A 7,780-nucleotide genomic window follows, 5' to 3' on the forward strand; every position below is an offset into this window, starting at 1 on the left:
CTTCCAAGGAGTAAGCTTCTTTTAATTTCATGGCTGCAATCAGCATCCGCAGTGATTTTGGAGCCCAAAAAAATAAAGTCTGACACTGTTTCCACTGTTTCCCCATCTATTTCCCATGAAGTGATGGGACCAGATGCCATGATCTTTGTTTTCTGAATGTTGAGCTTCAAGCCAACCTTTTCACTCTCCTCTTTCACTTTCATCAAGAGGCTTTTCAGTTCCTCTTCACTCTCTGCCATAAGGGTGGTGTCATCTGCATATCTGAGGTTATTGATATTTCTCCCGGCAATCTTGATTCCAGCTTGTGCTTCTTCCAGCCCAGTGTTCCTCATGATGTACTCTGCATATAAGTTAAATAAGCAGGGTGACAATATACAACCTTGATGTACTCCTTTTTCTATTTGGAACCAGTCTGTTGTTCCATGTGCAGTTCTAACTGTTGCTTTCTGACCTGCATATACAGGTTTCTCAAGAGGCAGATCAGATGGTTTGGTATTCCTATCTCTTTCAGAATTGTCCACAGTTTATTGTGATCCACACAGTCAAAGGCTTTGGCATAGTCAATGAACTGGAACTCTCTTGCTTCCTCCATGATCCAGTGGATGTTGGCAATTTGATCTCTGGTTGCTCTGCCTTTTCTAAAACCTGCTTGAACATCTGGAAGTTCACGGTTCACAGATTGCTGAAGCCTGGCTTGGAGAATTTTGAGCATGACTTTACTAGCGTGTGAGATGAGTGCAATTGTGCAGTAGTTTGAGCATTCTTTGGCTTGCCTTTCTTTGGGATTGGGATGAAGACTGACCTTTTCCAGTCCTGTGGCCACTGCTGAGTTTTCCAAATTTGCTGGCATATGGAGTGCAGCACTTTCACAGCATCATCTTTCAGGATTTGAAATAGCTCAACTGGAATTCCATCACCTCCACTAGCTTTGTTTGTAGTGATGCTTTCTAAGGCCCACTTGACTTCACATTCCAAGATGTCTGGCTCTAGGTCAGTACTCAGCCATAAAGAAGAATGAAATGATGCCAACTGCAGCAACATGGATAGACCTGGATATGATCATACCAGATGAATTAAGTCAGATAGACAAAGACAAACATTTTATGATAATACTAATGTGTGGAATCTAAAAAAGAGTATACGTGAACTTATTTGCCAAACCAAAACAGACTCACAGACATAGGGGAAAAAACTATGGTTCCCAAAGGGGAAGGATGGGAGGGAGGGATATATTAAGAGTGTGGAATTAAGAAAAAGACAGTATCACATGTGAAATAGATTAACAGTAAAGAATTACTGTATAACACAGGGAACTATATTCAGTAATGTATAATTTTTAATGGAAAAGAATCAAAAAATATTTGTATATCAATCACTTTGCTATACCCCTGAAACTAATACAATATTGTAAATCAGCTATACTTCAATAAGATTTTTAACTTAATTAATTTAATTTAATTGGAGGCTTATTACTTTACAATATTGTGGTGGGTTTTTTGCCTAGATTGACATGAATCGGCCATGGGTGTCCATGTGTCCCCATCCTGAACTCCCTCCCACCCCTCTCCCCATCTCATCCTTCTGGGTTGTCCCAGTGCACTGGCTTTGAGTGACCTGTTTCATGCATCAAACTTGGACTGGTGATCTATTTCACACATGGTAATGTACATGCTTCAATGCTATTCTCCCAAATCATCCCACCCTCATCTTTTCCCACAGAGTCCCAAAGACTGTTCTATACATCTGTGTCTCTTTTGCTGTCTTGTATACAGGGTTATCATTTGCATCTTTCTAAATTCCATATATATGCGTTAGTATATTGTATTGGTGCTTTTCTTTCTGGCTTACTTCACTCTGTATAATAGGCCCCAGTTTCATCCACCTCATTAGAACTGATTCAAATGTGTTCTTTGTAATAGCTGAGTAATATTCCATTGTGTATAGGTACCACAGCTTCCTTATCCATTCGTCTGCCGATGGACACCTAGTTTGCTTCCATGTCCTGGCTATTATAAACAGTGCTGCGGTGAACATTGGGGTACACGTGTCTCTTTCAATTCTGGTTTCGTCAGTGTGTATGCCCAGCAGTGGGATTGCTGGGTCATATGGCAGTTCTATTTCTAGTTTTTTAGGGAATCTCCACACTGTTTTCCATTAATAAGATTTTTTTAAAAGGAATTTCTTTGCTTCCCTATTTTACTCTTCCTACGTGACGTAACTGTCCACTGACTAACAGTCTAACCAGGGTGAAGGCCAGTCCCATCCCCATGGCACGTGCCAAAGCAGGAACTCCTCGCACCAAAAGCATGGCATCTGAGCATGAGCTGGGTTTATTGAAACTATGGGGGACACTTAGTTAACTGTCTAGATTCTCTTTGCAAATGAAACCTGAAAGTATACCTCAACATAACTGAGACTCCATCCCGGATGCAGGGAGAGCAGGCGTGCCCCTCCTCCCCACCGCCTCTCGCTCCTCCAGAGCCGGCTTCTCCTCCCTGCCCCGTGACCGGGCACCCTCTTTCCTCCGCTGCCCTCAGCTGCTCACAGGAGACAGCCCAGAACTGAAGAACTGCAGGTCCGTGGCCAAGTACAGCCAGTTCCCGGTGTTCAGAGCAGCAGAGGATTTCAGAACAGAGAGAGAGCAGTTATGGAGAGCAGGGAGCGCTCCTGGCCCCGAGATGATTACCGACAGCATCGTGAGGTGACGGCGGGCTACTCCTCGCTGTCTCCACCACACTTCCTGTGCTTGGTCCCCAGGGCCAGCCCTTCACCCTCTCTTGCCCACGCCCCGGGTCCCGGGCCCTCTCCAGCTGCCTGTCAGCTTTCCGGCCACCTCCTCAGCCCCAGGAACCCTGCAGTCTGGTCGGAGCACCAGAGCCCCGCGAGCTCACAGGAAGGAGACGAGAAGCCAGGACCAACCTGGCCAGGACTTCAGACGGAAGTTCCCTTGAGCCCTCAGGGACCTCAGCCCTCGATCTCCAGCTTTGATACCTAAACACATCAGACAACAAACAGATTTGACTAGATTTGCCCTCCGTAATTCCCACCGCTCCCCAACACCCACTAGGGAATAACAAACAGAAACTGTCTTTTATCCAAGGCCCCCGAGGTCCTGGTAGCACTGCCCAGTGGTCACTGTGTCGTGGGCTAAGACCCTGACCGTGAGAGCCAGGCAAGAAGGGGACTGGATGTGACACCCTGGCCATCAGGTTTCTCAAGGGCAGTGGGAGGGCAGAAGGCAAAGCCCAGGACCCTTCTGGAAGCTCAGTGATGCAGTGGCGGGTCCTTCAGGGTCAGCTGGGCTGGCTGCTGTGGGGGTCAGTCCCTGGTGCCCTGACTGGGTGGCCCTCCTGGTCACAGGACAGCGGTGGAGGTGGCCTCGGCCACTCCCCTCCCAGGGCTGTGACATTCTGGAAGCTGTTCCTGAGGGCCTCCTCATACCTGCTCACCCTCCCAATGACTCCACACTCTGCTTAGCACCTCAAAATACTAATTAGCTCACTAAGGAGGCAGAGCACCGAAGAATTGATGCTTTTGAACTGTGGTGTTGGAGAAGACTCTTGAGAGTCCCTTGGACTGCAAGGAGATCCAACCAGTCTATTCTAAACGAGATCAGTCCTAGATGAGTCTTGCGAGAGTTTGGCTGTTACTCTGAACTTGATCCAGAATGGCTACTCTGATCTATGTTGATAAGGAAAATGGAGAACCAGGCATCCATGTGGCTCCTAAGGACGGGCTGAAGCTGGGGTCTGTGCCTTCAGTCAAAGTTTTAGATGGGAGATCTCAGGTTTCAACACCACGTGTTGGCAAAATGTTTGATGCTCCACCAGCTTTACCAAAACCTGCCAGAAAGGCTTTGGGAACTGTCAACAGAGCTACAGAAAAATCAGTTAAGACCAATGGACCACTCAAACAGAAACAGACAACTTTCTTTACCAAAAAGATTACTGAGAAGACTGTTAAAGTAAAAAGTTCGGTTCCTGCCTCAGATGACACCTATCCAGAAATAGAAAAATTCTTTCCCTTCAATCCATTAGATTTTGAGAGTTTTGACCTGCCTGAGAAGCACCAGATCGCACACCTCCCCTTGAATGGAGTGCCTCTCGTGATCCTGGATGAGGAGAGGGAGCTTGAGCAGCTGTTACACGTGGGCCCCCCTTCGCCTCTGAAGATGTCTCCTCCTCTGTGGGAGTCTAATGTGTTGCAGTCTCCCTCAAGCCTTCTGTCGACTCTGGATGTTGAATTGCCACCTGTTTGCTGTGACTTAGATATTTAAATTTCTTAGCACTTTATAGTTTGGGTATGTATTAATAGTTCGTATTAATAAAGCAATTCTTTGTTTAACAGAAAAAATAAATAAATAAATGAGATCAGTCCTGAATATTCATTGGAAGGACTGATGCTGAAGCTCCAATCCTTTGGCCATCTGATGCAAAGAGCTGACTCATTTGAAGGGACCCTGATGCTGGGAAAGATTGAAGGCAGGAGGAGAAGGGGACGACAGAGGATGAGATGGTTGGATGGCATTATTGACTTAATGGAGATGAGTTTGAGTAAACTCCGGGAGTTAGTGACGGACAGGGAGGCCTGGTGTGCTGTGGTCCATGGGGTCGCAAAGAGTTGGACACGACTGAGCGACTGAACAGAAGGAGGCCGATTCTGTCCCCCGGAGGGGGAAATGGCTATCCACTCTGTATTCTTGCCTGGAGAATCCCATGGACAGAGGAGCCTGGTGGGCTCCAGTCCACAGAGTCTCAAAGAGTCGGACACAACTGGACGACTAACACTGCTACTGCTACTGCTAAGACAGATTCTGTGGTCTGTAGTCGAGCCCTCATTGACACGCTCTTCTTGGCAGAGAACTTCTGGACCCTCCAAAGTTCCAGAAATTACAAAATTCCAAAGTTCTGTCATCTCCCAGGATCCTGTCTTGGTGGCTCACAGGACTCATTTGAATTTGCTACCCGATCCCCCGGAGAAGGGATCGACTACCCACTCCAGTATTCTTGGGCTTTCCTGTGGCTCAGCTGGTAAAGAATCCGCCTGCAATGCAGGAGATCTGGGTTCAAAAGATCCCCTGGAGAAAGAAACAGCTATCCACTCCAGTGTTCTGGCCTGGAGAATTCCACGGACTGTATAGTCCACGGGGTTACAAAGAGTCAAACATGATTTTCACTTCAGCCTGCCATCTTCTTGGTCAGCTGGCTCCCGAATAAAGTCCCTTCCTCATCCCAACACTTGATCTTGGATTGATTGGCCTATCCCACGGTGAGCAGAGTAAGCTTGGACTCGGTAACATATACATGTAACATATACATTTCAATAAAATGTATGTGGGTATATGCAGAGTGTGTGTGAACATCTATATGTTTCTATCATGGACTGAATTGTGTTCTCTTAAAACTCACATGTCCTTGAAGTCCCAACCCACACTGTCATAAAATTTGGAGATAAGACCTTTAAAGAGGTAATCCAGGTTAAGTGAGGTCCTAAGGGTGGAGCCCTAAGCCAATAGGACTGGTGTCCTTCTAAGAAGAGACACCAGGGATGTGCATACAGAGGAAAGAGAAAGCAGTTGTCTGCAAGCCAAGGAGAGAGACATCCTCAGAAACCAATCTTGCTGGTACCTTGATCTTGGACTTCCAGCCTCTAGAAGTGTGAAAAAATCAATTCTTGTTGTTTAACCCCCCTAGTGTGTGGTAGTTTGTTAATGTTGCCTAAGTAGACAAACATAACACACACACACACACACACACACACACTACTGAGAGGGCAGAGACAATGACATCTCAAGAGCAATAAGCACATCTAGTCCTAGTGAGACAGGCTGGGACCTGGGACTCTTTACCTGAGTGGTTCCACCAGGACAAATGTCTCTTCCAGCAACAGAATACAAAGAAACCATAAGGAACTAAAAATAACTGCATACTTGGGCAACTGGGGCAAAGAATGAGTAATTAGATACAACAAGGCCAAAACTCAGCTGCCACTTCTGAGGTGCTGGGAGCAAAAGCAGGGTACCATGCCTGATCCCTGCCCACAGCAATACCAATGGGGTGGGCAGATCACCTAAGCCACCACTCAGGCTCAACCCAAGACCCAGTAAAGCCTTGCGTGAATGTCTCCTCTGCCCTCTTATTGATTTCTGTTGAGCAAAGTGTTCAAGAGCCCAGATAAATAACACCAGGACTAAATCTAGTCCAGGGACCTAGGTTCCCTCACCTTTCTAGAGCTCTGAATCCTCACCTTAAAGTGAGCGTCACAGGACCTCATAACCATTCCTCCTGTTTCTAAACTTGCTTTTAATACAGAATGTATCAAACCTATGCAGAAGTAGAGTCTAGCACAGCAATCCCCATATGTGTGCTCCCTTAGTAGCTCTGCTCCCTCTGACTCTTCGACCCAACCCGATGGATTGTAGCCCGCCAGGCTCCTCTGCCCTTGGAATTTTCCAGGCAAGAATACTAGAGTGGGTTGCCATTTCCTCTCCAAGGGATGATTTTCAGGGCTTTTCATTTTTCCTTAGATATGCATCTTAACTAGCTAAAGGCCAGTAAACCTCCGTACAGAAAGCTTCCTGGTCTCCCTCTTGAATTCCCCTCAGGACACACGGGAGGTGGGCAAGTGCAGGGGCTGACCGGCTTGATCTTTGCAGAACTGGAGCCGCAGCCAATGTTTTTTTCTTTACCGTGGTTTCTGGCAGTGCATTTATGCGACTTTTTCTTTTTTTCCTGTTCTTTAATCTTGACTCAGTACCTATACCATTTTGAAAACTTGGAAAATGCACACACACCCCGCCCCGACCCCTCAGTCTAAGTTCCCTCTTTTGTCAATAGAAATCTATTTTTACCTACTTAAGAAAAAAAAGGGGACCACAGAGGACGAGATGGCTGGATGGCATCACCGACTCGATGGACATGAGTTTGAGTGAACTCCGGGAGTTGGTGATGGACAGGGAGGCCAGGTGTGCTGTGATTCATGGGGTCGCAAAGAGTCGGACACGACTGAGCGACTGAACTGAACTGAACTGAAGAAAAAAAAAAATCTCACTCAAGCCTTCAGGGTAGTCTTCAGGGTAGAGGACCAAGCCCCCAGGAAAGAGGCTTCCTGCTGTTCCGGGATGGGGCGCCCTCCGCTCTCAGCAGGAGGAAAGGGTGGCCGGACCTGGGCCCTTTCTCCGCGTGTAAATTGCGGAGGACGCGCAGAAACTAAGCTGGGCTGTTTTAAAAGTCTATCTCTGAAATGCTTAGTGAGAACAACAAAACAAAACACACGTTTCAGAAGTAACAAACTCTTAACAAAATGCTCCCTGCCCCCGCGAGAGGTGCCCGTTCGCCCTCCGGGGTTCAAGCTCTGCCCGCCACCCCCGACCCGTGGGAAAGCGGCCTCTTCTGGGGCGTCGCCTGGAGGCTCAGAACTGCTGGAATCTGTTGTTCACATCGCGGGGAAGTGAATCAGCAGCGGGCACAACACGCAAAGGGCACGAGGCGGGCCCGGGGGCGGAGGGACAGGACCCGGGGAGCGGCCGGCGGGCCGATGTGGGGCGCGGACCAGGGGCAGGGCGGAGGAGCGCACCCCGACAGTAGGACCCGGGAGGCGAGCGCCGCCTCCCCCCCCCGGCGGAGCGGGTCCAGGGTTGGGGCGAACCGGGGCAGGAGTCGGGACCAGCCCGGGCCGGAGTGAACTGAGGCGCGGGAGACGGAGCCCCTAGGCGGGGCGGAGGGCGGAGATCGGGGGCGGGGAGGCGGATGGGCGGACCTCGACGGGGCGGCCCCGAGGG

The 7,780-nt window shown here is 48.5% G+C and overlaps 1 pseudogene; it reads left to right on the plus strand.

Annotated features, from left to right (window-relative positions):
- Positions 1 to 2,962: 2,962 nt before the first annotated feature.
- On the plus strand, positions 2,963 to 4,521 carry LOC129539862 (securin pseudogene; annotated as a pseudogene).
- The last annotated feature ends 3,259 nt before the right edge of the window (positions 4,522 to 7,780 follow it).

Source organism: Moschus berezovskii, chromosome 11 (genome assembly GCF_049115385.1).
Source record: "Moschus berezovskii isolate FMDL1 chromosome 11, NW_MosBer_1.0, whole genome shotgun sequence".
NCBI lineage: Eukaryota > Metazoa > Chordata > Mammalia > Artiodactyla > Moschidae > Moschus > Moschus berezovskii.